Source organism: Mirounga angustirostris, unplaced genomic scaffold, assembly GCF_029215605.1.
Source record: "Mirounga angustirostris isolate CCGP_5_RB_7025 unplaced genomic scaffold, mMirAng1.0.hap1 SCAF_10, whole genome shotgun sequence".
NCBI classification, from domain to species: domain Eukaryota; kingdom Metazoa; phylum Chordata; class Mammalia; order Carnivora; family Phocidae; genus Mirounga; species Mirounga angustirostris.
In genome coordinates, this window is record NW_026991718.1 from 133,161,530 (window position 1) to 133,187,526 (window position 25,997).

The 25,997-nt window shown below is 51.5% G+C and overlaps 1 long non-coding RNA gene across 2 annotated transcripts in view; it reads left to right on the top strand.

The window, feature by feature from the left end:
- Positions 1-20,995, top strand: part of LOC135361817 (uncharacterized) — a 37,970-nt gene extending 16,975 nt beyond the window's left edge. Inside the window, exons 2-5 of one of the 2 annotated variants that reach the window (XR_010405933.1) lie at positions 16,043-16,203; positions 16,879-16,997; positions 17,428-17,598; positions 17,750-20,995. This is a non-coding gene — a long non-coding RNA (uncharacterized LOC135361817). The remainder of the gene's footprint in view (positions 1-16,042; positions 16,204-16,878; positions 16,998-17,427; positions 17,599-17,749) is intronic. The other variant, XR_010405934.1, reaches the window with a different exon arrangement.
- Positions 20,996-25,997: the final 5,002 nt, after the last annotated feature.

The following is a 25,997-nucleotide window of genomic DNA, read 5'->3' on the forward strand; positions in this document are numbered from 1 at the left end:
GGCATAATTGACATATAACATTAAGTATGTGTTATCTTCCACTTTGAAGGATCTCTGTGGTTCCATCAGACCCACCTAGACAACCCAGGATAATGTCTTCACCTCTAGGTCAGCTGTTTAGATAAATAAGTCCTGGGGATGAAATGTACACCACCGTGTCCATAGTTAATAATACCATATTGCATATAGCTAAGTTGCTAAGGGAGTAGACTTTACAGTCCTCAACACCCCAAGAAAAAAAATTAAAAAATTTTTGTAACAATGTATAGCAAGGGACATTAACTAGACTATTGTGGTGATCACGTTGCAGTGCACGCAAACATTGAATCATCATGGTGCGCACCTGAAGCTAACATAATGTTACATGTTCATTATGCCTCTGTAAATAAACGAATAAATAAATAATTTTAATAATTAAATATATTTAAAACAATAAAGATTTCCTCAATGTAAACTGAAATGTAAAATAAAACAAGGAGTAGAAATTTAAAATTAAAAACAAAAGACAAACACCATCTTTAATTTGTTCCCTTAGAAGTGACTCATTCTAATTTGCCCACAAGCTCCCACTCCACTCTGGAATCCCCCATGCCTTTCTTTTTCCTGTTGGCTGCATAAGTGACCCCACAGCTTTAAGACCTTCTAATCTATGCATATGAAATTGTCACATATATCAACTGTACCTAACGTTTAAAATTAAAAAAAAAGACTCTAGCTGATATGTGAAGAAAAGAAAAAGGTCAGCCGTCCAGTGACCTTAATTCCATCTGCCGTCCTAATTCCCTATGCCACATGACCTAGGGTATTTACAGGCTCTGGGGGATTGGGGCGTGGACGAGTTTTGGAGACCATTATTCTGCCTTCCACACTTACCTTATTGATATTTTCCATCATGTGCCTGTGTCAAATTTGTTATTTATATTCATTGGTGAGATTCTCTGTTTTCTGTCTGTCTCCTTCCGGAGACCATCAGCTCCATGACTGGTAGTTGGAGGAACTGAGCACAAATTCCCTGAACAAACAGTAGGACCAGGATTCGAACCTGCACCTTTGCATAGTTATTTCTCAACAAAGAAGGTTGGATGCTCATTTTCTCCCATGCCCCCATCACGGCTGCTGGGACCAGTTGCATATGTTGTGGACTGCACAATTCCAGGGCTCTGCTCACACCTCAGACTGTGTGATCCTTGCAGTGAGGTAGGGTCCAGCCTTCAAGCCTGTGGGCCGTGGCTCTGCTGCTGAACCTGGAGCTTGTGTTCTCAACCTTGGTTGCCTTTGGAGTCATCCAAAGGTCTTCTAAAATCCTGATGCCCCGGCCATACCCCAGACCAATTGCCTTAGAATCTCTGGAGTAGGCCGAGACATCTGCATTTTTGTAGGTTCCCCAGGTGACCCCGAGTGTGGGCTGAGGTGGGAGCTCCCTGGGGCAGGGTCAGAGAGAGGGTGCTGTAACGCGGAAGGAGGGGAGTTAGCGGAGGCCCAGCAGCTGTGATGACACGTGTGCCTTCCCCACCCACAGGCCCGCTGTTTCCCCACTCTGTGTGTCTGTGACCCGGCTTGGGGCTCCTGTGGCTGATGAGCTGGCCTGATTTATGACCAGCCAACTCTTGGCTGTCAGTGAACATGGGAAATACAGTGAACATGGGCCTCCGCTCCACGAGGGTGACGCTCATCCCTTCTGGGTGACAAGTTGGCTGCAGAGACAGGCGGGGACGGCTGGGGGCCCATCAGAGAGACAACAGCATCCCTTGAGGAGCGTGTCCTTGCGTCGTACTTGGGAGCCGCCTGAAGGTTGCCCGATCCTAAGTTGTACTTGGCCACAGTCAATTTGCTGGCACATCAACTGGGAATTTTCCCTCCGCGTGCGCTGAGCACAGCTTCCATGGTCCGGGCGGCTCACTCTGGGGGCCGGTGATGAAATGTGCTGGCGGCCGGGCCTGGGAGCGGGGTGAGATAAGGCAACAGGGGCTGTCTGGGGCAATGTGCTGTCGACACCACATTTCCAGGACACTTCTGCTCTGCCCTGCGCTTGGGGACCCAGCTTGAGGGAGGAAGGAAGGGGAGGGGCACCGAGGAGCCTGGGGTGGAAGCCAGCCAGAGATGGGAATGTGTATTTCACCATTTGTGAGAAATACTTATGCTCCTCCCTCTGGCCCCCTGGGAGGCTGTGGCTCTTGGCCGTGCCCCACCCCTGGACGGCAGCGGTCCCTGCTGGGACACTAGTCCCGCAACGGGCCTGGCAGGTGTTTGTGTTCCCCCAGGTCACCCAACCAGGGTGCCTGGGGCCCATCAGGCCCGAGCCCCCTTCCTCAATTTGTCCTCCCCAAAGAGCTGCCCTTGCCTCACCTCTTGGCTGGGAGCTGGGCATTCAGTGTCTCTCGGGGTCTTCCAGAGTGAGGCTGGTGGTGGGGATGGAGACACTGCTCGGGGCAGGAAAGGGGGGCACTGGGGCTTCTTCCGGGCAACTCCCCCAAAGGCGAAGGAGCAACATAGCAAACCACTCCCTCAGCTGCCAACACGGCCCCTCTACCCATGGCCTTGGGACATCGTCGTACTAATGGTCTGTCATGTTCTCTGCTCTGGCTTGGCCCGGCCCGGGATCAGGCCAATCAAGTGCCACAGCTTGCCCCAAGAACGGGGGTGGGGGAGGGCCTGATGGAAGACCACCCTTCTCTATAGCACTGAGAATTTGTTTCTGTGGTAACACCTGCTTACTGGACACGGGCTGGGGCCATTCTCAGCCTGCACATGCATGAGTTCATTTAATCCTCAAGCAGCGTCGGGAGCCAGGTAAACTCTTGCTCTACCCATTTGGTAGATAAGAAGACCAAGGCATGGGGAAGTCAGTAAACAGGCCCCGGCCACACAGAATGGGGGGCAGATCTGGCCCTGGGATGCGGACCTCCACTCGGCAGGGGCCCCTGGGGAGAAGGCCGCCAAGCCTCCTGTTCACAGGAGCCATGAGGCGGGGGTCACAGCCCTGGCCACATGGGTCATGGGGAGTGCCTCAGCTGCTCAAGAGGAACCGGAACTTTGGAAACCGCAGTCTTATCTGCTCCCCACAAGAGCTGCAACTTGGCAGCACTCGTGGGCAATTAAGTTGGTGGCTCTTCATTCACTTCCTTGTTCGTTCATTCACTCACTCACTCACTCACTCACTCACTCACTCACTCATTTGTTCAGCCAGCGTTAACCGAGTCCTTTTCATGTGCCAGTTCCCAGGCCCCGGGGCACAGGCTCTTCCCTGGAGTTCCAGATCCAAACGGGAGCTGGTACTGAATCGGCAAGCACATGGTATAGATGCTGGGGTGGGTGGAAGGGCTATGAACGCGGGTAACAGGGTGGTGGGTGATGGGACAGGAGCCTGCCCCAGACAGGGAGGTTGGGAAAGGCCTCTGGGGAGGTGACATTTGAGCAGAGACCTGAGTGAGGAGAGAGAGGCAGGCAGAGGAGAGGTGGGTTCATTTTCAATGCTGCATATTTCTTTTTCCTTCCCTTCCCTTCCCTTTTCTTTCTTTCTTCCTTCCTTCCTCCTTCCTTCCTCCCTCCTTCCTTCCTTCCTTCCTTCCTTCCTTCCTTCCTTCCTTCCTTCCTTCCTTCCTTCCTTTTCTTTTTCTTCTTTTTTCAGAGAGAGAGAGAGAATTTTAAGCAGGTTCCACACCCAGTGAGGAGTCCCACACAGGGCTCGATCTCACCACCCTGAGATCATGACCTGAGCTGAAACCAAGAGTCAGACGCTTAACCAACTGAACCACCCAGGTGCCCCCAGTGCTGCAAATTCTCACAAAGTCAGTGGCTCACACAACACCCATTTATTATCTCATGATAATAAATGGGTGGGTCAGGAGTCAGCACATTTTAGCGGGGTTCTCAGCTTAGGGTCTGTCAAGGCTGCAGACAAGTTGTGAGCTGGGTTGTGTTCTCATCTGGAGTCCCAACTGGGGAAAGACCCACCTCCAAGCTCCCTCAAGTTGTTGGCAATTCAGGAATGAGACCCCATTGTTCCACTCACCGTCGGCTAGGGATGGCTCTCAGCTTCTAGAGGCTACTCATAGGTCTTTACCAGGTGACTGCCCTCGTTAGATCCCTTACACTTTCAATCCCTAATTTCAGAAGGGCTTCGTTCCTTTTAAGAGCTCACCTGATTTGGTCAGGCCCATCCAGGATAACCTCCCCCTTGGTGAACTCCAAGTCAACGAATGAGTAACTTACTCATGGGAGTGACCTTCAGTCATAGTCACTGCCCACATTCAAGGGAAGGGAATTCTGCAGGGGGCCTGTACCTGGGACCAGGATTCTCCCTGCTACAAGGGTTGTAACCTCTTCTGTGCTGCAAGAAAGCACAAGAACACTCTTTGGAAGGACTCCTGGCCAAAGAGCCTTAGAAAGAAAAACCAGTGTTTCTCCAAGTCCTGGGCAACTGTACTGGGGAGCCAAGTGTGGGTTCTCTTCATGCATAACTGTATCCTTCACAACAGAGGTAGACAGTATATTGCTCTGGGCTCTTTCTGGCATGAGTGACACAAAACTTGACTCAACTGACTTAAGAAAGACAATGTTTATGTGACTGAAATGGTCTGGTCTAGCTTTAGGCATGGCTGGATCCAGGGGCTCAAATGCTGTCATCAGGACTTGATTTCTCTCCAAATCTGGCTCTGTCTTCCTCTCCAGTTGGCCCCTGAGTCAAAGTTTACATCTCCCCACTTCCCTTTCCAATCGAAAGTCAGGTTCTTTCTTCCCAACACTTTCATAGAATTAACTCAGATCATACCAATTTGGGTCACGTTCTTCTCCCTGAACCAGTCGCTGAGGCCTAGAAGGTGGAATAAGCTGATCGGCCAGGCCTGGGCCTCATAGCCACCCTTGGATTCTGAGGGGGGTGCTTTCCCTGCCCAAGCCACAGGGATTCAAGTGGGGTGGGCATCCTGTAAGAACATGCTAAGTGCTGTTTCCCGAAGATGTGGGCATGCACACTGGGGGATGGGAAACAGGGCCGAGAGTGGTGGCAAAGGTGACAGTTGTCTCTGCATTTGGTGAGACAAATGGGGTGGCATAAATGCCTCCCCATTCCACCACACCCAGGGGCAAGAAGCCAGCGCAGGTAACTTCTACAGCCTGAGCATGTAGGGGGAGATCGGTGGGCCCTCCCTGAGGTGGGCGGATGGAGGGAAGAACCTGCGGGGCGGAAGAGGTGCAGCCATTCCTGGGAGAGCAACACTGCCCAAGACTGGGAAGGGGAGGGTGGCTAGCAAATTTCTTGACGTGCAGGGTTGAGGGGTAGACAGCAGGCTCTCTGGGAGGACCATCTTCCTGGGCATCTGGTAAGGCCAAGCCCGTCTTGGGGAGTTCCAGCTACAGCCAAGGTCCCCAGCTCCAGACCAGCCAGAGGCTGCAGATCTGCCCCTATTAGGGGCAATTTGGGCTCCAGTAAGGAGCACATCAAGGCAATGAATGTGGTCTGGCCAGCCAGCACCTGGAATGTTCCACCTGGGGCGGGACCCTGCCTTTGCGTGATACCTGGGACAGTGGGACAGGATGTGCATCAGAATTTGTAGGGGCAGGCCTGTTTTCAAAAACAATTAAGAACTTCCAGATGCTGACAGCAGAGCATTAAACCAAGGGCAGGCCTTTCTGGGTGCACACGTGATGGGGCGTGTGATCCCCCTGGGGCAGCCTACCTTCGAAGCCCGATGGTGGTGGGGGAGGGAGCCCAGCACTTCCCTCTGATAATCAAATGTCATTTGACTTAGAAGAACTGAGTCAAGTGATGCCTTCTGCCCCCACTGCTGCATCCTTGTCACCCCCGGCACTCCCCCCGGACCCCTGCCTTCTCTGGGTTGCAGTAGGAAGAGACTGATTCTGCTTGCGTATGCTGGAGGAGAGAGATGGAAGAAGAAGCTGCATGTGACTTGAATCTGGGCTAAATCCAGCTTTTGCTGTTGGTCAGCTGTGTGAGCCCAGGGAGGAGGCTCCTCTCTGACCCTCAGGCTCCTCTTCTATAGGGCGTAGCTATGATAGCAGCATGTCGCAGAACTGTTGCCGGGTTAGTTGAGCCCATGTGGAAGAGCATCGGGGTGGCCACGCGCCTGGGCTCTGGAGTCGGTCACCATGTCTGTAGAGAGAACTTACGCATGGCATGGGGCATGCTTGGCGGGGGGTGCTGTCTGTCTGTAATCGCCCCGGAGTCTGGACACCCTGAGAACAGGGCCTGCTCTCTGTCTGTGGCCACCTCTGCTGGTGTGAGGGGAGGAGTTAATCCCCTGCCCCGCATTCCCATGTTCCTCCTATCACGTGGCCTTGCCACCCATGGGCCCTTGCCTGGTGCTCTGGTAATGCCCTGCCAGAATCCTTTGTGAGTTTTTTCTTAAGGTATTATTATTATTATTTTTAAGTAATCTCTACGTGCAACATGGGGCTTGAACCTACAACCCTGAGTTCAAGAGTTGCATGCTTCACTGACTGACCAGCCAGGCACCCTCAGAATCCTTTTGCTTCATTTTCTTCCCTTCCCCTGTGTGCCCCAATCTGAAGGCCTCCAGGAGGCATCAGGGCCTCAGGCAGGAGCCTTCCCCAGTGTGGATCCCCCAGTCTGTAGGCTCCAGGCCTGTTCTCCTGGCTGCCATTGGCCGGAGGCATCCCAGGGTTGCTCTGGGAAGGTCCCCCCATGCTACGGGGTTCTACCCAGTGCCGGGCTCCACCCCGCAGGGTGCCTAAGGGACGTATAGAAGGCTTGGAAGGCCTGCCCACTGCCTGGAACAGGGGGTGTCTCTCTGTACGAGTGGATTTTCTTCCTGGACCACAGGAACCAGAGAAGTTCTGTCTCTAGCATCATGGCAGGTGGCTGGCAGCTTGCTGGCTGCCTGAATCGATGGGCTTAATCTCTTGTAGCTGCCTGCTGACAATTTGACTTTTCCCAGAGCCCCTCTCCTCTTCCCTCCGCCGCTCTTGATAATGGTGATAACTGACCGCCAGACCCATCTGCACTTTGACCGATGGGGAGCCACTGGGGAGCCACTGGAAGAGGCTGGAGGGGCCCGGCTGGTGGAGTAAAGGCCTCTGTTTACAGTGGTTTCTAGATTTCACTTTCAAGGCAGAGAGGCCCCGAGGCAAGGCCAGCTTCACGGACCTGTGACCTGGTCAGCTGCTCAGGGCCCCAAACTCCGAGGGCCCCCACGGTTGGTTTAACAGTCTGCGGTCACTGTCTTGAAATTCTCAGTACTTTTGAAACAAGTGCCCTGAATTTTCATTTGTCACTGGGCCCTGCCCTTGGATTTTGGAGCTCTCGGGGGCCCAGGGGTTGCCCCCACCATGGGAAGAGCACTTGTCTCCACATTCAGGAGGGACTACGTCCTCCTGTGTGGTGTCCCCTTGACGTGGCTCCTTCACTCGGGTTCAGGGTCCCCTTGGGGACCGTCTGGGTATTTGGCCACACCCCATTTTGATCCTACTGCTTTTTTGTCAATTTTTGACCTTTCTAACATTCATCAAGTCTGAGCCCCGGGCTCGCCGCCCTCTCTTACAGTAGCGTCTTGCTTCGTCTCAGGATACGCCCCTGTGAGTTCCATTGTGCAGATGGGGAAGTCGAGGCTGGGACGTGGGTGCAGCAGCTTGCAAAGGCCACACGGGCTGTGGGGGCTGAAACAGTCCTAAATCCAGGCTGCAGAGCCCAGACCCTTACCAGAAGCTTCCCTGCCCACAAAGGGCAGAGGTCAGAGGAAAGAAGAGCGTGTCCTGTGTCCACACCCTCCTCCCCAGCCATCTCCCTGTCCCAGCACTTACTCTGTGCTGGAGGTGGTGTAAGTCCCTGAAATGCCTGGGGTCCATGGCTGCATCATTGGGGTGGGGGTCAGCCGCCCACCGACCTGCAGGGGGAGCCCTGTGTGGTAAGTACCGGGAGCCAGCCTGGGCCTCTTGGCCTTGCCGGGCCTGGCAGAGTGGCCTCCCCAGGGACTTGACGGACAGGCCATGCCAGGGTTCCCAGGGCTGGGTTCTAAGGGAGCTTTTTAAAGCCATTTCCTGGGCCGGAAAGAGGAAGATGCCAATTGAGTGCCTGGCTGAAGCGTGAGACCCGAATGTCCTTGAGCCGAGTCACAGAGCCTCCCGGCACGGCTGTCCCACTCTCAGCATGTGTTCCCGAGTCACAACGGGTCTGGGGGCCTCTCACTGGAGTCCCTTACAAGGGGAGAGGGTCCCAAGCAGACTTCTCAGACTGTATGTGCTCACCAGTGCCCCAGAAGCTCCTTACAATGCACACTCTGCCCCGGCCGGCTGGGGCAGCTGGAGGCCTTTCTAGCCAGCTCCCAGGTGGCACTGATGTTGCTGGTCTGTGGGGACAGGGACAGGGAGAGGGTCATGTACCCTAGTGGAAGAGAAGCCCCAGGAGGTTCTGCGATGTGGTGTGACTGGTGTGGGCTTTGCCATCGGGGTTCTAGGCCCGAATCCCAGCTCCATCCCTGCTGGCTGGGACTCAGGCCTTCAGTCTCCTCCTCTTGAAAATGGGGCTAATGACAGTCTCTGCTTTATGGGGCGACGTGAGGAGGCAGAGGGCCTGGCGCTGGGTGGAAGCTCAGACCATGTGGGTTTTATGTTACTTGAAGTGTGACCAAGTGTGGATCTTTCCAGAGATACCCCCACCCTCCTTTGGAACTCCTCCAAAAGGATGGGTCATCTGGTATCAGAAGATTCTTTTAAAAGAACTCCCGGGGGCGCCTGGGTGGCTCAGTGGGTTAAGCATCTGCCTTCGGCTCAGGTCATCATGATCTCAGGGTCCTGGGATCGAGCGCCACATTGGGCTCCCTGCTCAGTGGGGAGCCTGCTTCCCCATCTCCCTCTGCCCCTCCACCCTGCTCATGCTCTGTCTCTCTTTCAAATAAATAAAAAATCTTTAAAAGAAATAAAAGAACTCCCAAAGGCAAGGAAAAGCCACACATCACATTTTCGCTACCAGGGAGTGGATTTGGGGCAGAAGGGCTGAAAAGGACGTTAGAATTTTTGGCTTTGCACAGTTCTGTATATACAAGCTCCCTGGGGCTCCCTGTGCACTTCAAGGGTGCCCTTGAACTTGGAAGAAAAGTTGCAAAGACAGTACAGAGAGTTCCCACATATCCCTCAGTCAGTTGTAATCTGCCATTATGTTATCATCTACACGACCAGGGTACAGTTGTCCCAGCTAAGAGCCCTACACCAGCATATTATTATTCACTAAATTCTAGAGTTTGTTTAGAGTTTTTCCCTCCCTTTCCTGCTCTGGGGCCCTGTCACACTGCACTTAGTCCTTGATTCCTTGTTCCTCTGGAACACTTTCTCCAGTATTCCTTGTTTTGGATGATCTGGCCATTTAGGGAGCACCGCTCAGGGGTTTTGTGAAACACCCTCCGATCGGGGTCTGCCTGGTGTTTTTTCATGGTTGGACCAGGGCTATGGGGTTTTGGAAAAAGACACTAGAGGTGAAGTGGTCTTGTCACATCCTATCAGGGTAACATGATATCCATGTGGCATTGTTTTTACTCTTAAGCAATTCTGGGAGGATAAGAATCATGTTAGCTATAGGAGATAAATCTATTGAGATAGATAGATGCACATGTCAACCAAAAGTGTGGGAGGTGTGTAACACCCTCCTCTCTGCCTCCCTTGCTACACGATTTTTGAGGAACTTTCTCTGACATCCTGCAATCTGACTTGGCCAATTTCCTTGCTGAAATCAGACCTCGGCACAACACTGAACCCCCAGCAGCCTGACTTCCTGGAGGCTGCACCTCCCTGCTGGGCTCTTTGGAGAGGTAATGGGTTCAGGGGGATGGACGGGCAGAAGGCTGGTTGGTGGAGGTGTGTTGTCCTGGAGGAAGCAATGTCCTCGGATTCCAAGAAGCCCTCAGTCCTGGGTCTCCCCTCAGGCAGCTCTCACAGACAGAGAAACTGGAGGGTGCACGAGAATGTTCAGCATCTTTTGAGAGGAATTTGGCCAAAAATGAGTCCTCTTGGGGAGAGGCCCACGGGGAAGAAGGTGTTTGTTCTGGAATTGGACAGAGCTGGGCGTCAGTGCCCCTCTACTGCGTATTAGCTGGTGAGCAACGTGCAGGTTACACCACCTCTCTGAGCCTCACCTTACTCATCCGCGAAAGGGGCTAATAACGGTGCTAATGACATAGATGAAGGTGATAAAGCAGACGTTCTACAGACGCCACGTGTTGGGGCCTCTGTGGTCGTGCGACACATTGCTCCGGAACCAAAGGCAAGGTGTGCTAAGGTGGCGCGACTCGCGACAGTGTAGGGGACGCCTCCTGGGGCCACTTTTGGGGACATTTGGGGGATGGTCACCCAGACCAGACTCTGCCTCTCCTAAAAGACTCTTCTGTTTTGTATTTTCAATTTGGTTTCCTGTGTCCAGGCCACCCCGGTCAGTCGCTGCCTCCCTCTAGGCTTGGACCATCCTCCAAAATGGCGCATGGGGTTGGTGACAGAGGAAGTGGTCTGCTCACTCAGGTCTGGCACCTGGGGAGGAGGCTGCTGGCATGGTGACTGTTCTCCGCGGCTCTCCACGCGGGGCTGGGACTTCCCGTCTCCCCGTCGTACAGACACACTGGCCCCTCCAGCCCCTCCCGGGCTGCCCCACTGCGCCTGTCTGCCTCCAGAGCTCCTTCCTCAAGCCTGGCCCTCGGGGGGCTCCTTCACCTGAGTGTCACGGATTTTCTCGGCCCATCCCTATCCTCTAGACCCATCTGGAGAGTCCCCAGCAACAGCCCCACTCGGCCTGTCCCAGGCTTTCCCGGCGTCTCCTCGGCCTCCACACCATGGATCTGAATGTGACTTTGCTTAACTACTATTTATCAGCCCTCCAAAGACCTTCTGTGTATATAATCTCATTTAAGTCCAGTGATGGTATGAGCACCACTGGCCCCATTTTGCAGTGGGGAGACTGAGGCTCCCGGAGCTCAGGCCGCTGCCCAAAACCACACAGCCAGAGGGAAACAGAAGTGGGGTTTAGACGCAGGGCAGTGTCATTTCCGGGCTCACGTTTTTTCCACGTGGCCACACGGAGCCCTTCTGGAGCCCTTCCAGCAGGGCTGGGACTCAGCGAGAGGCCAGGGAGGCCTTCCCTCAGGCACAGAAAACCCTGTCATCAAGATAAATACTATTTGAATGCAACTTTTAAAAAATGAAAATGCAAAAAAACAAAACAACCCCCCCCAAAAACAAGCTCCCCCTCGCCCCCAACGATCCACAAACAAGGAAGGCATGAACCAGAGCCAGGCTGCAGATGTGCCCCGCCCCTCCTCCCCCCATGCAGTCCCACGGCGGCCGCTAAAACCCGGCCCTGGAGCTGATAAAGGTCATTGGCACAAACAGAAGGTGGCCTGAGGCTGTAGTTGACGGGTTTGCATTTACAGATAGAAGGCTTCACGGATGCGCTGCTTCCCACCTGCCCGATTTTGTTCTGCACACTTCCGAGCACGCAGAAGAGGTGAAAGACTTCAGTGCAGTAACAACCTTTGGCGTGTGCCTTCTTTACCTGCCCCTCTGGGCCACAAGCACCTCAAGGGCTCGGGCAGCGCCGGGGGTGAGGGGGCGGCAAGGGCACGTCTCCCCCGCCGCAGACCCGCCACCTCCGAGCTTGCGCTCCAACAAGGTCCCGCGCGTCCAAGCGCACAGTGAGGCTCAGATGCCAGCCCTGGCATGAGGTCAGATGGCCCTGTCTGACAGTGATTATTAAGTGCGGAGGGAGGGGGGTGTCCCGCTGCGACCTTCTCATCAGGACATCAGCCCATCCCATTCATCTTCATAGCAACCCAGAGGCCCTCAACCAGCATTCTGTCCCCCTCGGGACGCTTGGTGGTGTCTGGAGACATTTTGGATGTTGCACGGGGAGGGGTGTGTGGCTGGCGTCTGCGGGGAGGGGCCAGGGGGGCTGCTGCAGCCCGTCCGAGGCGCGACAGCCCCCACAGCAGAGTCATCGAGCCCACAGGACTGTCTGCGAGGCTGAGACGCCTGCCTCGGGGGCCAGTCGCCGTCATTGTCTGTTCTGCGGAGGAGACCAAGGCTGGAGGGGAGGGCTCTGAAGCCCGCCCCCGTGTGGTGTGTGGGGGGTGTGACAGCCCCCCGAGGGTTATGGTAACAAGCCAACAGCTCCTGATTCATTCAGTGCACTGACGACTTTACCAAACCTGTGCTCTGGGTAGGTGCTGGGATCCCGTTGGCATGTGGAGCACCCAGCAGGCATCCAATAAATGCTGCTGATCACAGCAGAGGCACAGAATAGTTGTGGAGCACTCAGGACCTGCGGTGGCCGTTATCCATCGGGTTCTGATGACACCGGTGTCTTCCCCATGTTTGCCCTGGGAGGCGGCGAGGTCCTCTGGGCGGCTGCGGGCTCCTGTTTTCTGCTCCCTGCCCGAAAGTTCTAGGTCTCTGTGCAGAGCCGGGCTGCCCCGGGGGTCGCCGACGCGCTGGGGTCCGCGGCCTGGGCAGCACGCCAGCACGGCCCATCTGGGGAACAGATGTGCTGTTTGCAAACCTCCGCCCAGAGGCCGCAAGGTGGGACGGAGGGGCCCCAGTTCCGGGGACACGGTCCTGCTTACACGCCTAGTGGGTCTGGCAATATCCAGGACCTCCTTATGCTAAAAGGTGATTCCTTGTTTACCTGAAATTCAAATGTAACTGGGCATCCTGTGTCTTATCTCAGTGCTATTTCCTGGACCACCCTCCCCTCCTCACCTCCCTTCCCTGCTTTATTATTTCATGTAAACTTTTTATTGAGGCGTGAAAAAAAGGGCACAAATCTTAACTGACCGGATGCGTGAGACTTCACAAAGTACCCCGGGTAACCAGCGCCCAGAGCTAGAGATGGAATGTGAGCCCGGATGCCCCCCAGGCCCCTCCGGCCCCACCGCCCCCCACCCACAGCTAGCCACCGTCTGTATTCCCAGCCGCATGCATTGACTTTCCAGCTTTGGGGGCGTCTATGTGTGGAAGCACACAGTATGTTCTTGTGGCTGTTCGGAGCTGCGTCCCTGTGGCTGGGTGCCTCATCTGTTCTCAGCGATCTAGAATATTCTATCATGATACAGCACCCTTTGTTTCCCCATCCCCTGTTGATGGGCATTGCTAGTCTGAGGGTCTTATAAATAGAGCTGTGAAGAATATTCTGGCACAAACCTCCCTCACACTTGACAGACATCACCGGTTACTGGAAGGGCACGGGGTATGTTCTGTATGAGCATCTCCCCCCCCCCCCCCCAGGCGTGCGTGCCCTGGCCTTCCTGCTCTCTCTGGCAACCCAGCCCCCAGCACATCGCCTGCACAAAGCCCGTGCTTAGTATGCATTTGGGGGATGAAAGAACACGAGCTCCCTCTTCCTGGAGCATTCCGTTCAGGGCATCTCAGAGACAATGCCCGGCAAGGATTAGCTCTGGGGCACAGCACTTGGATTTGCATGCATTTTGACTGAGGACCCAGGCAACTGCCATGCAAATGTTTAGGGAAATGTCTTCCTTGGGCCCCGCGAGAGGACCAGATTGAGTGGATGTGGGGCAGGAACCTGCCTTCTTCCCCGTGGCCGCCCGCCCGCTGGGCTCCACCTGCGTGGGGTGTCCTGTTTATAGCCACCAAGGGCTGCCTGCCCTCCCTCCACCCTGGCAGTCACCAGTGGGAACATTCCTGGGCTTCTGAATGCCTCCAGCGCCCCCCCGCCCCGAGTCCATGCAGTGCTGGATGATAGAGGATAATGAAGGGTTCCAGTCCCAGCACCGCCCTGGCGCTTGGCCCCTCAGACCTGTCCTGTCAGAGTCCTGTAAAAATAGCCTGCCTGTGGCTATTTTGGGTCCTGGGAAGCCTCGGGGAGACTCCGTGTTCCGAGGAGGACCAAGAGGGAACCCAGAGCAGCCAGCTGAGAGGGGAGATGGAGGTCCACAGGCAAAGCTAGTGCAGATGGTGTCTTCTAGCAAACGGGAATGTTTCTAAAAATCACAAAAGAGCGGCCGGTGTGTAAGAATAATGGGCAATGTTCGCATGAAAAGGCAGTCAGCCTCTCTCTGCCGCCCATGCTGGTTGCCTGCCTGGCCTGGAAGGTATTTGAATCGTGGCCCTGGGAGGGCTCGATCCTGTGGGGGGCCTGGTTGTTGGGCGGGGGGGGCTTACGTAGCAGGAACGCGGTCACACATCAGCTGGGGAGTGGAGGGCAGCAGGGCTCTGGTGGGTAAAATAGCGAGGTCCCTTCAGAAGGCCCAGCTGAGAGTTCTCTCTTCCGTTTATATACCTCTCCCTTCAGATGGACTCCGTCTCTTTCTCCGTGAAACTAACGTTAGAATGTTTTTTGGAAACACACTCAGAGAAAACATACTTCGTCCGGTCTCTTCTCCCCACCCGCCCCATCCGTGCTTTATTTTCCCCAGCACCATGACCCCCACCCACCCTGCCCGGCAAGCCTCTTGCTTCTTTCTTTGGGGTCTGTTCCCACCATCAGACTGTATCTCAGCCTGTTCTGTCCCTAGCACTTAGAATACAGCCCTGCACACAGTAGGCGCTCCATAAATGTTCGCCGACGCAATCAACCCACTTCATAAATGGTGGGCTTCTTTCTCATTACTAATGCTGAAAGCACACTCTGATCTCGCATCTGGGACTTCGAGACGTCGGCGTCTCCCCAAAGCGGGCAAGGAGGTAGCAGCCCAGGGTTTCCCATCCCCGGAATGAGCAGAAAGGTCCTGTAGTCACTGGGGAAGCAGCCAGAACGGGCCTCCAGGGGTGTCAGGGGCCCATGCTCAGGCTCTAACACCCAGGGGTCTGTGATTAGGACAGAAGGGAGCGACGGAGTCTGGAATCTGCTCCTCATTCGTCTGCGGAGCCCACACCAGTCACTGTGAAGGACTGCCTGAGTGCTGGAAGCTTCCAGAAGCTTCTCGCCAGCCTTCAGATATCTGCGGCAGGAAGTGGATGCTCAGGCAGCGAAGGACCATTGTTAGAGCCACAAGCATTTCAGGAATGGTTTCGCAAGGCTCACATTTGCCCTCTTTCTCTCTCTGACAGGGACGGCTGGGGAGGGAGGTCTGCTCGGCAGCCGCACTGAGGAACGCCGGAGGCTGCCTGAGCTCCGACTGCCAGCGGAGCTCTGAAAATGCCCTGGTTTTCCGCCCCGGCTGCGGGCTGGGGTCCCTGGAGCGACGCTCAGCCGGGCCCCACCCCGGGGGTTCTGGTGTGATTGGTCTGGACACCAAGAGTTCTAAAAGGTCCCTCAGGAATTCGAGTGCCCATCCAGGCTTCAGAGTCAGCGTGTTAATGCACGTTTGCCTGTAGGGGTAGCCTGAACTACCCTTTACTGGGCGCCTTCTGCATACTAGATGGTTTTTTGTTTTGTTTTATTTTGTGTGTGTTGTTGTTGTTGTTTGCAAATGTTACGAACTGCGCTCCCTGCGGGGCTCTGATGGAAGCAGCAGACCTGCCCAGTGGTTGGACGGAGCCAGCAGGTGGCGGGTTTGGTGCTTTGGCTTCTTCCTTCACTGCAGTCTCCATGGGAGTTAGACGTGAGGAAACACACTCAGACAAGTGGTTTTCTCCAGGTTGCCGTGAGAAGCAGAATAATGCCCCCCGAGACGTGGCCCCGTCCTAGTCCCTGTAACCTGTGACAAGTCACCTTACATGGCAGGGGGGAATGAAAGTTGCAGAGGGCAGTAAGATTGCTGATCAGCTGCCTTTTCAATGGGGAGATTATTCTGGATTATCTGGATGAGCCCAGAGTCATCACAAGGCTCTTTTAAAACGTGGAAGAGAGAGGCAGGAGGGCCAGTGTCGGAGTGGAAAAGGTAAGATGGGCCTTTCCTGGCTTTGAAGATGGGAGAAGAGGCAATCCATCGCGGAGTTTGGCTGGCCTCTAGATGCTAAGAAAGGCAAGAAAACAGATTTTTCCCCAGAGCCTCCAGGAGGCACGCAGCCCTGCCGACACCTTGACTTTCAGCTCAGTGAGACCCATTCTAGACGTCCGAACTCCAGAACTGTAAGAGGACAATTGTGTGTTGTGTTAAGACGCTGACGTTGTGGTGCTTTGTTATAGCAGCTGTCGGAAACCCATACAGTCGCCTAGCTAAGTAGGTGACGGCGTTGCGCTCCGAATGCAGGCAGCCTGACTCCGTGGCAGCGGGAAACATGCACTCACAGCCTGGATTTTCTGGGACAACCCTGATTTCAGTATTCGTCTCTGCATAAGAGCTCGAGGTAGGGACAACACAGCTCTGTGCCTATACGACAAGAAGGAACTTCCTTATTGAATTTATTTTTCCTCAGTAGCTGTCAAACCCCCACATGGCAAGGACCTTAGTAACCTCTAACATCCTTTCTCCCCATAGTAACGGACCCCCGACGGGGAGCAGGGGCTGCCCAGAATATACCCTACACTTCCCAGCCTCTCTGGGGTTTAGGTATGGTCATGTGACTGGCATAGCCAATGGGAAGCACTCTTTGAGGCAAGGGGTGCACAGGGCTGAGACATCCTGGACCTTGCAGACAAGGCATCACCTTAGAAAGGGGACCCAACAGGCTCCTCCCCAGGGTGGGTATTTAGAAGGGTCAGCAATAGGCATGGAGGGCATGCAAGGTCTTTACTAAAAAGCTGTCTGTGAAATACCATGTTTTATCTCTCAGAAAACCTGCTAAGTGAATTTCCCCTCCTTTATTGGTTAACTTAGTTTTGGCTAGAGAGGCTTCACCAAGTTTTGGAGTCTCTGCCTTTTTCAACTTGTGACTCTGCCATCCTCATGCTCCAAAATTGTTGCTTGAGCTCCAGCCATTGAATCTCCTTTCCAAGCTGGGGGTGGGGAAGAGAAAGGAACAGAGAAGGAACTGCTCCTTTTTTTCTTTTTTTTTAAGATTTTATTTATTTATTTGACACAGAGAGAGAGACAGCGAGAGAGGGAACACAAGCAGGGGAGCTGGAGAGGGAGAAGCAGGCTCCCCGCTGAGCACGAAGCCCAACACGGGGCTCGATCCCAGGACCACGACCCGAGACGAAGGTAGACACCCAACGACTGACCCACCCAGGTGCCCCACCTCTGCTCCTTTTAAGAACATTTTCCACACTGCTATGTCCCATGGCCACACCTCACTGCAAGGAAAATGTGTCTTTATCCTGGGTGGTCCTGCGACCAGCTAAAATTATAACTGAGGTGAGGGCGGAACACAGATACTGGGGACACCCCACACTTTCTGCTATGTTCTGCCAAATCAGATCTGTTCAGAAGGACCGTCTGATGACAGGTGGGAGCTTGATATAACAGTGTCGTTCCATTTAAGTTGATTGGCTGTGTGGCCTTAGATGAGCCGCTTGACCCTTCTGGGCCTCTTTTGTTCACCTTCAAAATAACTGAAGTAGAATAACAAAGTCTTTAGTGTGTCTTTCGGCAGAACCCTCTTCTACGAGTCTGAGAACCGTCTCCTTTTTAGGCACAGAGGACGTCGTGATATTCAAAGAAAATGGGCGCACGGCATGCTTGGTGCGTCTTTGGTGTCTGGCTGACCCGGCCTCCTGTCCTGAGGGGCGGGGGGAAGCCGCCTTCCTGGCTCGCCTCCTCCTGGCCAAACGCAGATGCAGGTTTTGGACCAAATGACTACAAGGTACCCAGCACACCTTGCATCAGTGCCACTTCCACTGGCCGATCAACATTTTAACCGAAATAAAATAAGAATTGGGTCTGTTTCATCCTGCTGCTGTACCAAATGACCATCCACTTAGTGGCTCGAACAGCCGCGATTTCTTCTCTTACAGATCTGGAGGTCACAAGTCCCACACGGGCCTCGAGGGGCTGCGTTCCTTCTGGAGGCTCCGGGGGAGAGTCCGTTTCCTGCTCATCAGGTCGTCGGCAGAATCCAGCGTCCTGTGGCTGGAGGCCTGACATCTTTGGAAGGCGGCAGTCTGCTTACCGCGGGAATGAAGTCCTGGGTGTCCGTGAGGTCACGAACGGATTTGTTGCCAGAAACTGAATTGTCGTTTAGCAATTAGGCCCCCGGTTGTGTTCGGCCTGCACATAGCCAGTCAGGTGGAGGTCAGGTGTGAGCAGGGAGGCCGGGACGCTGAGCCACAGCGTCCTTTTCCTCCCCACTTCTGAGCTGTCCTGGACGGGTCCTTGTTATTCCGGCCTCGGGGGTTCCCTGCCTCCCTGGCTAGCTCCTCCCCGAACGCACAGCTCGCCAAGGCCAGCTCACTCTTTCTGGAACACACTTCCCCATCTGACAATACCTCCTGAAATGTGCCCAAGGCAGAGAACCTCTCTTGTCTCCACCCTCCGCCCGGCTCTCCCAGAGGACAGCTCTGCGTCTGAGGTTAAGGACCAAGTGGCCAAGGGTGGTCGTTTCGTTGAGGCCTAGATGGTGGGGTGCCCACATCAGCCCCCAGTTCTGGCAGTGGCTGGGGAGGCAGGCCAGGGCGGCTCGGGCACCCGGGCTTCCGAGTCACACTGCCTGGGTTCAAATCCTGGCTCCACGTGAGAGCTGGGGAGCCTGGAGCATGTTTCTTGACTTCTCTGTGCCTTGCTTTCCTCTCTTGTAAAAGGTGAATAATGATGGCATTTCCCTCAAGGGATGGTTGATTGAATGAGATAATCAGCGCCAACTGCTTGCACTGGGGAGAGCCTGGAACTTTCGCCATGGGTTGGTAATCCCACGGTCATCACTGTCATGGGGTCAGCACATGCTCCGCACTCGCACTGCAGCTGTGGGCTCGGTGGGCATCCTGCATCAGCCGAGGCTCTGTCTGGGCATCATGTGGGCAGGGGCACAGGGTGCTTGGGGGGGACAAGGAGCTGGCACGTGTTTCTCCCAGGCTTGTACTCCCTCTAAAGAAAAGTTCAAAAAGCAGCAACTTCAACTCTCTTTACTTGGGATTCTGTTTCTCTTTTACAGGCCGTGTGAGATGGCTTTGACCTTCGATCTCGCCCCGCTCAGCACCGGGGGTGTCTAGGCAAAGCTCTGGCCAAATTTCTAAGGCTCTTTCTAAAGGGCAGATGCCATTCAGGGCTATCCCATGTGATCCTCAAAGTCCCTTGCAGAAAAGGTGGGATTACCCTCCGTCTATACAGATAGTAATAATGGTAGGAGATACTGCTTAGCACTTCCTAGGTACCAGGGTCTGTGCCAAGCACGATCAAGAATCCAAGGGGTGGCCTGTCTTACAGAGTGAGAACTAGCTGGCATCCCTTACAAATGGGAGGAGGTAGCAGGAATCCAAGACCAGGCTGGTCTTACTCAGCCTGCGCTCTTTCTTCTGTCGCCTGATTAAACAATAATTCCAGATTTTTAATTTCCCCTAAAGCACCAGCTTCCTCCTTGACACCATGCTGAGCACATTTGGACGTGGGGAGAGAAGGGGAAAAGTCACCATCTCCTAGTTGAGGCTTGGTTACTCTGATAGATGTCCTTGCAGAGCCACATCACTCTGCAAAGAGAAACTTCGGTTGTAAAAGATGAATGTTGTGCCCATCTAGATCAGATTTAGAAAGCCCCATGCTGGGAGTTGTGCTACTTACAAATATTGCTCATTATTAGGTTGCTTTTACCGTTTGGTAAGGCATTTAAATCCCCCATCAAGTAAGTGAATTGCTATTAATTTAAAAGAATAGCCTTGGATTTCCACTTCTTTCTAAATAAAGTCTCAGGGAGAGAAAAGGGACAGGTGGACATTACAGGTGAATTTTGTTGTATATTTGTAAAATTCCAAGGTGTGTGCAAATGAGAACAAACACGGGGATGCGGATATTAGCTTAAGCTTGCTGCGAGCGTGCCACTTCTTAACTCACTCTGAAAAATCCAATACTTCAAAAAAAAAAAAATCTTTACTATGCTGCTACAGTAAATGGAAAACACTACCGCTTGCCAGAAGCAATACTCATCATTGTCATTATTAGTGGGGACATTGTGAGCATTCACCCCATGGCAGGAACTGCCAGAATGCTTTGTAGACTGTGTGACAGGTTCTTCCTCGTGGATGTTACTCTAGGAGACTGGCTCCATTATTCCCATTGACAGATGAAGAAACTGAGGTCCAGTCCTCCTTAGTACATCAACGATAGGGGTGTCAATGAAGACAGGAAACCTACTTCGATCCATCTTTTTAATGCACCTGAATTGCCTTGTTCCCCTCTTCCCGCCCCTGACTCCACTCACCTATCTCCTATCATCCTTAAAAGTTGAGAAACTTTGCCCAGTGTCACCCCTCCGCCCCCAGCCTAGGCTGGAGGAGGCCCTCTCCCCTCCCACCTCTGGAGCTCGGAGGCACCCACCACAGGCCTGTCCATATGCACCCTTCTCCTTCAGCAGGCGGGCTCCTCCGGGGCAGGGACAGAGCCCCCCCACTCCCCCTCCCCAGCCAGGGCACACGCTGGGGGCTCAGTGAACACTTGTTGAGTAGATGAGTGGAGGAAGCGAATGCGGAAAGCAAGTCAGAACCAGGGTCCTGCACAGCTGAGGTGCCCCGGTGCTTGAGGTGGTCCTTGCCTTTGGTTTCAGTGATGATGTGTCTCTTTTTAGGGCCACTGCTCTGAGCCTCTACAAAATGGGACAACAGAGGAAGGGAAACACACTACTGCAACTCATTAAGTGAGTTAATACTGTGGCATCTGGAGCCGTTCCTGGCTCAGAACAAATGCTCAAAAAGATCAGTAACATTATTTATTATCATGCTATATATTGTCTATCCACATATAATCACCATTTATGACAGGTGATGTTGGTTTTCCATTTACGGTCGTGTTGTGTGGTTTCAGTTGAAAATAAATGTATTTGATTCTTAAAAGTGAGTTGAAAAGGATTAAATATCAGCGAGTTGGTACCCAGTCTGGTCCAGTTCCTGCAGTGGTATTGAACGACGGGGTAACAAGACCCCAGGGGAAAGGAACTCAGTGTGGGGCAGCTTTTGTAATCACAGGCTGGTTGCCTGGAGTCCAGGGCCACTTGGCCATCCTTGTGGCCATCCTTGTGGCCTGGGGCACTGAGTGGCCGTGGAGAGGCCAAGGGTCATAGGAGGAGCCTGCACAAACCTGTCCCGAATCGTGGCTGTGCTCCCACCCAGGGCAGCCTGCACCCCAGACCAGGGCTGGTATTTTTAGTGCATCAGCACCCTGCACAGCCTCCTACACTCTGACCAAATTTAGAAATCTCAAGAGGTCTTTGCACTTCCACGCCTTCAGTGGGAGCAATGAATGAAAAGGCCTCCGGCTCTCAGTCTAGCTAGAGCCAGCCTTAACGTTTGCAGGGCTGTCTCTCTGGACTGGTCGGGAAGCCCAGGATTTATCCAGCGGTGAGAGAAAGCAAGCTGCAGAATCACGTGTGTGGTCTGGGGCCACTTCCGCAAAAGCACAACAAAATCCGCCACGTGAAAGCGTGTCTGGGCTGCGGAGCCAGGAGAGGGGTGTGGGAGGGACCCCCTCTGCACAGACTGCCAACAACGGGAATGGGGGTGGGGTGGGGAACGGGGTGGCACCGGAGGCTGGGGAGATGAGAAACTGTGTGTGCTCTTATCAGCGGTTTATATTTACCATTTCCTTTGTTAAAACAAGTATGTGTTTCTTCTGAAATTTGAAAACCCTGAGCACCAAAGGTCTAAAAACATCTCAAGACTGAAAAGCCTCAACCTGAACGCTTCTAAGGAATCTCAGTGAACCCAGTGCTTCTAAGACTGCAAGTGGTAGACCCTCACTGCTCTGACAGCCACACATCCATCCCTAATTGCCCAGATGTTCCCCAGAGGCTCCTGCTCAGGGCTCTGGTCCCCCAGTTCTAACTCCACCCCTGGCCCCAGGGAGGGGCGTGGCCATGGCTGGCCAATCAGAGCACTGCATGTCCCTGGCTCTCCAGGACTGGGGCTGGCCCCTAGCAGGGAGATGACTGGAAACAGAAAACCCAAAACCCTTTGCTGAAGAGTTACTGTGGAAGCTCCTGTCCTATGAACCAATTCGTTCCCTGTTGGCGGAGATTGTCTGAGACTTGTCTGAGTTGGGATTGGGTCTCTGTGAGCAAAGGTCTGATGGCTGAATGACCAGGAATGTTGATATAGGTGGTTAAACAAGGCCGTATTAAAATTAAATAATATAAGTTTATAATTAAATGAATTATATTAAAACCAAAGGTAGTAAATACCCAGAACGTATCACCCCCTGGCTTAATTCACTACACTTTACTTTCTATGCCCTTGGGGTGATTTACCTCCACTGTTTCTCTACAGTGGAAATGCCCTATGATGGTGTATGCCTGGGGGGTCTCTTCCCAACTCCACACCCACGGAGTCATGCTGGTAGCTTGGAACATGTCATGGAGGGAGTACTTACACCATGGGATCTGGCAAATGCCACCAATAGGCTTCTCCCACCCAAAGCCCTTGTTAAACGCTTACCAGCAGAAAGGAGGCCAGGTAACACATGCAGGGATTCGTCTGTTCTTCAGGAACCCCAAGTAATAGGAAGGAGAGTGTGTAAGCATCTTCAGGGCGAGAACCCACACTTTATCTCATGTGGTTTTTCCCAGCACCTAGCTGAGACATTCAATTTCTGCGTGTTGATTGACTTACGGAAATGAGGATCCAAGAAGTCAAGGGCTTTGCCCAAGGTCACCTGGGGTGGGGTAAGGACCTGAGCATAGTTACTCCAGATCCTGAGCCCCACCTTGGGATCAGTTCTTTCTTTGTGCACTGCCCTCTGACACCTTGCTGACTGAAAGGCCCTGTGGGATGCTGGGCCAAAATGCTCTGTGGTCAGCAATGAAGGAGAATCTGCTCCTCCCAGTGGCCCTGATGTTCAAGGCCTCTGTTTTGAGCACTCATTCCTTGACAGCTTGCAACTTTGCAAGGTGATTTTAGCAAGTGCATGGGCACAGCATTTAATAACACGGAGTCCCAAGTTGAGGGGGGCATGGCTTTTCCAAAATACATGCAGCAGAAACCAAAAGGACAAATAGACAAATCCACAATTATAGTTGAAGACCTCAGCATTGTCCTCTCTAAGCTGTTGAAAGAATAAAAAGACAGAAAATCAGTAGGGATATAAAAGCCCTGGACAATCCTATCAACTTGACCTAAGTGGCATTTTAGAACATTCCACCCAACAGCAGAATACACATTTTTCTCAAGTGCACATTGAACATTCACCAAAGTAGACCTTCCTCTGGACAATAAAACAAATCCTAACAGACTGAAGAGAAATGACATCAGACAAAGTGTTCTCTGATCATAATGTAATAAATTTGGAAATCACTAACAGAAAGGTATCTGAAAATTCCCAAAGATTTGAAAGTTAAACATACTTCTAAATAACCTATGGATCCAAGTGGTAATCTCAAGGGAAAGTAGAAAATATTTTGAACTGACTAAAAATAAAAACACAACATATCAAGGTTTATATAATGCAAATAAAGCAGTACCGAGAGGGAATTTTATAACATCGAGTGCTTACGTTAGAAAATAAAAAACGGTTTCAAATGAATTCCCCAAGCTTCTACTTTAAGAAACCAGGAAAAGAGTGGCAAATGTAATCAGAAGGAGCGAAGTGATAAAGACAAGAACAGAAATCAATGGACTTAAAATTAGGAAAACGAGAAAGAAAATTAATGAAACAAAAAAGCTGGCTCTTTGGAAAGATGAACAAAATTGATAAACCTCCAGCTAGACTGACCATGGCAGAAAAGGAGAAGACAGAATTAACAGTGTTAGGAAGGAAGGAATTGCTATAGACTCTCCAGACATAACAAAGATAATAAAGGAACATCACAAACAACTTTATTCCCTAGAATTTGCAGCTGAGATGAAATGAGCAGTTGCCTGAAAGACATGAACTACCAAAGCTGGCTCAGGCAAGAAGACTCAGCCATAAAAAAGGATGACATCTTTCCATTTGCGACAGCATGGATGGATCTAGGGAGTGTAATGCTAAGCGAAATAAGTCAGAGAAAGATAAATACCATGTGATTTTACTCATATGTGGGATTTAAGAAACAAAACAAATGAACAAAGCAAAAAAGAGACAAACCAAAACACCAGACTCTTAAATAATTACAGAGAACAAACTGGTGATTACCAGAGGGGAGGTGGGTGGGGGGATGGGTAGGGAAAAAGAAAGAAAAGAAAGAATAGATAACCGGAATAATCCCGTAGTTATCAAAGAAATGAAATTCACAGTTACAACTTTCTAATAAAGAAAACTCCAGGTCAGGTGCCTTCACTGGTAAATACTACCAATCAAGGAGGAAATACTCTTAATTCTACACAAACTCTTCTAGAAAACAGGAAAGGAGGAAACACTTCCTAATTCATTTTATGAGGCTAGCATTATCTTAATGCCAAAGATATTACAAGAAAACTATAGACGAATATTGCTTGTGAACATGAATGAAGAAAATGCTCAACAAAATATTACCAAATCAACTTTGGCAAAATATAAAAAGGATAATAGATCATGACCAAGTGAGGTTTATCCTGAAATGCAGGGCAGGTTCAACATCAGAAAATCAGCCAATGTAATCCGTCATATCAGCAGATATAGAAAAAGCATATAATCATCTTAATTGATGCAGAAAAAGCACTTGACAAAATTCAACACTCTCTCATGATGAATTCTCAGCAAACTGGTAACGGAAAGAAATAAAGGCTTTTACCAAAAACTTATAGCTAACATCATGCTTAATGGCAAGACACTCAATGTAATTCCCCTAAATTGGGAGCGAGGCAAAGATACCTATTCTCACCACTCCTATTCAGCATCATACCAGAGGTCCCAGACAGTGTAATATGGCAGGAAAATAAAAACAGAGACAGATTAGAGAGGGAGAAATAAAATTGTCTCTATTTGCAGATGGCATGATTATCTACACACAAAACATAAGGGAATCTACAAACTACCAGAACTGATCATAAGTGAGTTTAGCAAGGTTGCAGGATACAAGGTCAATATACAAAACTCAACTGCATGTTTCTGTACTAGCAATGAACGATAAGAAACCAAAATTTCAGAAGCAGTACAATTTACAATAGTACCAAAAATCAAAACAAACCAAAAAACCATGAAAAACTTTGGTATAAATCCAACATCTGTGCAAGATCTATATGCTGAAAACTACAAACAATGATGAAAGATATCAAAGACTTAACTAAATGGAGAGATATACTGTGTTCATTGACTGAAAGCCTACATTGTTAAAATGCTAAATTCTTTCCAAAAGGACCTATAAATGTATATCCCTGCAAAGTCTCAGTAACATTTTCCTGTACAAATCAACAAGCGTATTTGACAGTTTATAGGGAAAGGCAAAAGATCTCAGATAACCAAAACAATTTAGGAGAAGAAGAACAGTGTTGGAGGACTCACATTTTCTGTTTCAATGCTTACTCTAAAGTTATAGTAATCAAGGCAGCCTGGTACTGATGAAAGGCTGGATCAGTGGAACAGAATGGAGTCCAGAAATAGATCCCCACATGTGTGACCAATTTGTTTTCGGCACAGCTGCAAGGGGAATTCAGTGGACAAAGGATAGTTCTTTCAATCAGGGGCACCGGAACAATTGGTCATCCACAGTGAAAAAATGAACCTCGATCCACACCTTTCAAATTTGACTCAACATGGATCACAGACTTAATTGCAAAGCATAAAATTATAAGACTTCTAGAAATAGACCTAGGAAAATATCCTGTGACCTTGAGTTATGCAGAGATCATCCATGCCACTAACAGAATGATTCATCAAAGATAGGATAAATTAGATTTCATGAAAACTTGTAAAAAATCTGCTCTTTTGAAAACACTGTTAAGAGAACGAAAAGGCAAGCCACGGACCATGCGAAAATACCTGCAAAACTTATCAAGATCAAGAGTCCCTAAATAACTCTCCAACAACCCAATTTAAAAAAAGAGTTAAAAGATCTGACCATTTTAGCAAAGTAGATATGCAGATGACAAAGAAGCCCATGGGAGGATTTTCAAAATCACTAGTTACTAGTGAAATGCAAATCAAATTAAAACCGCCCCGAGATATCACCAC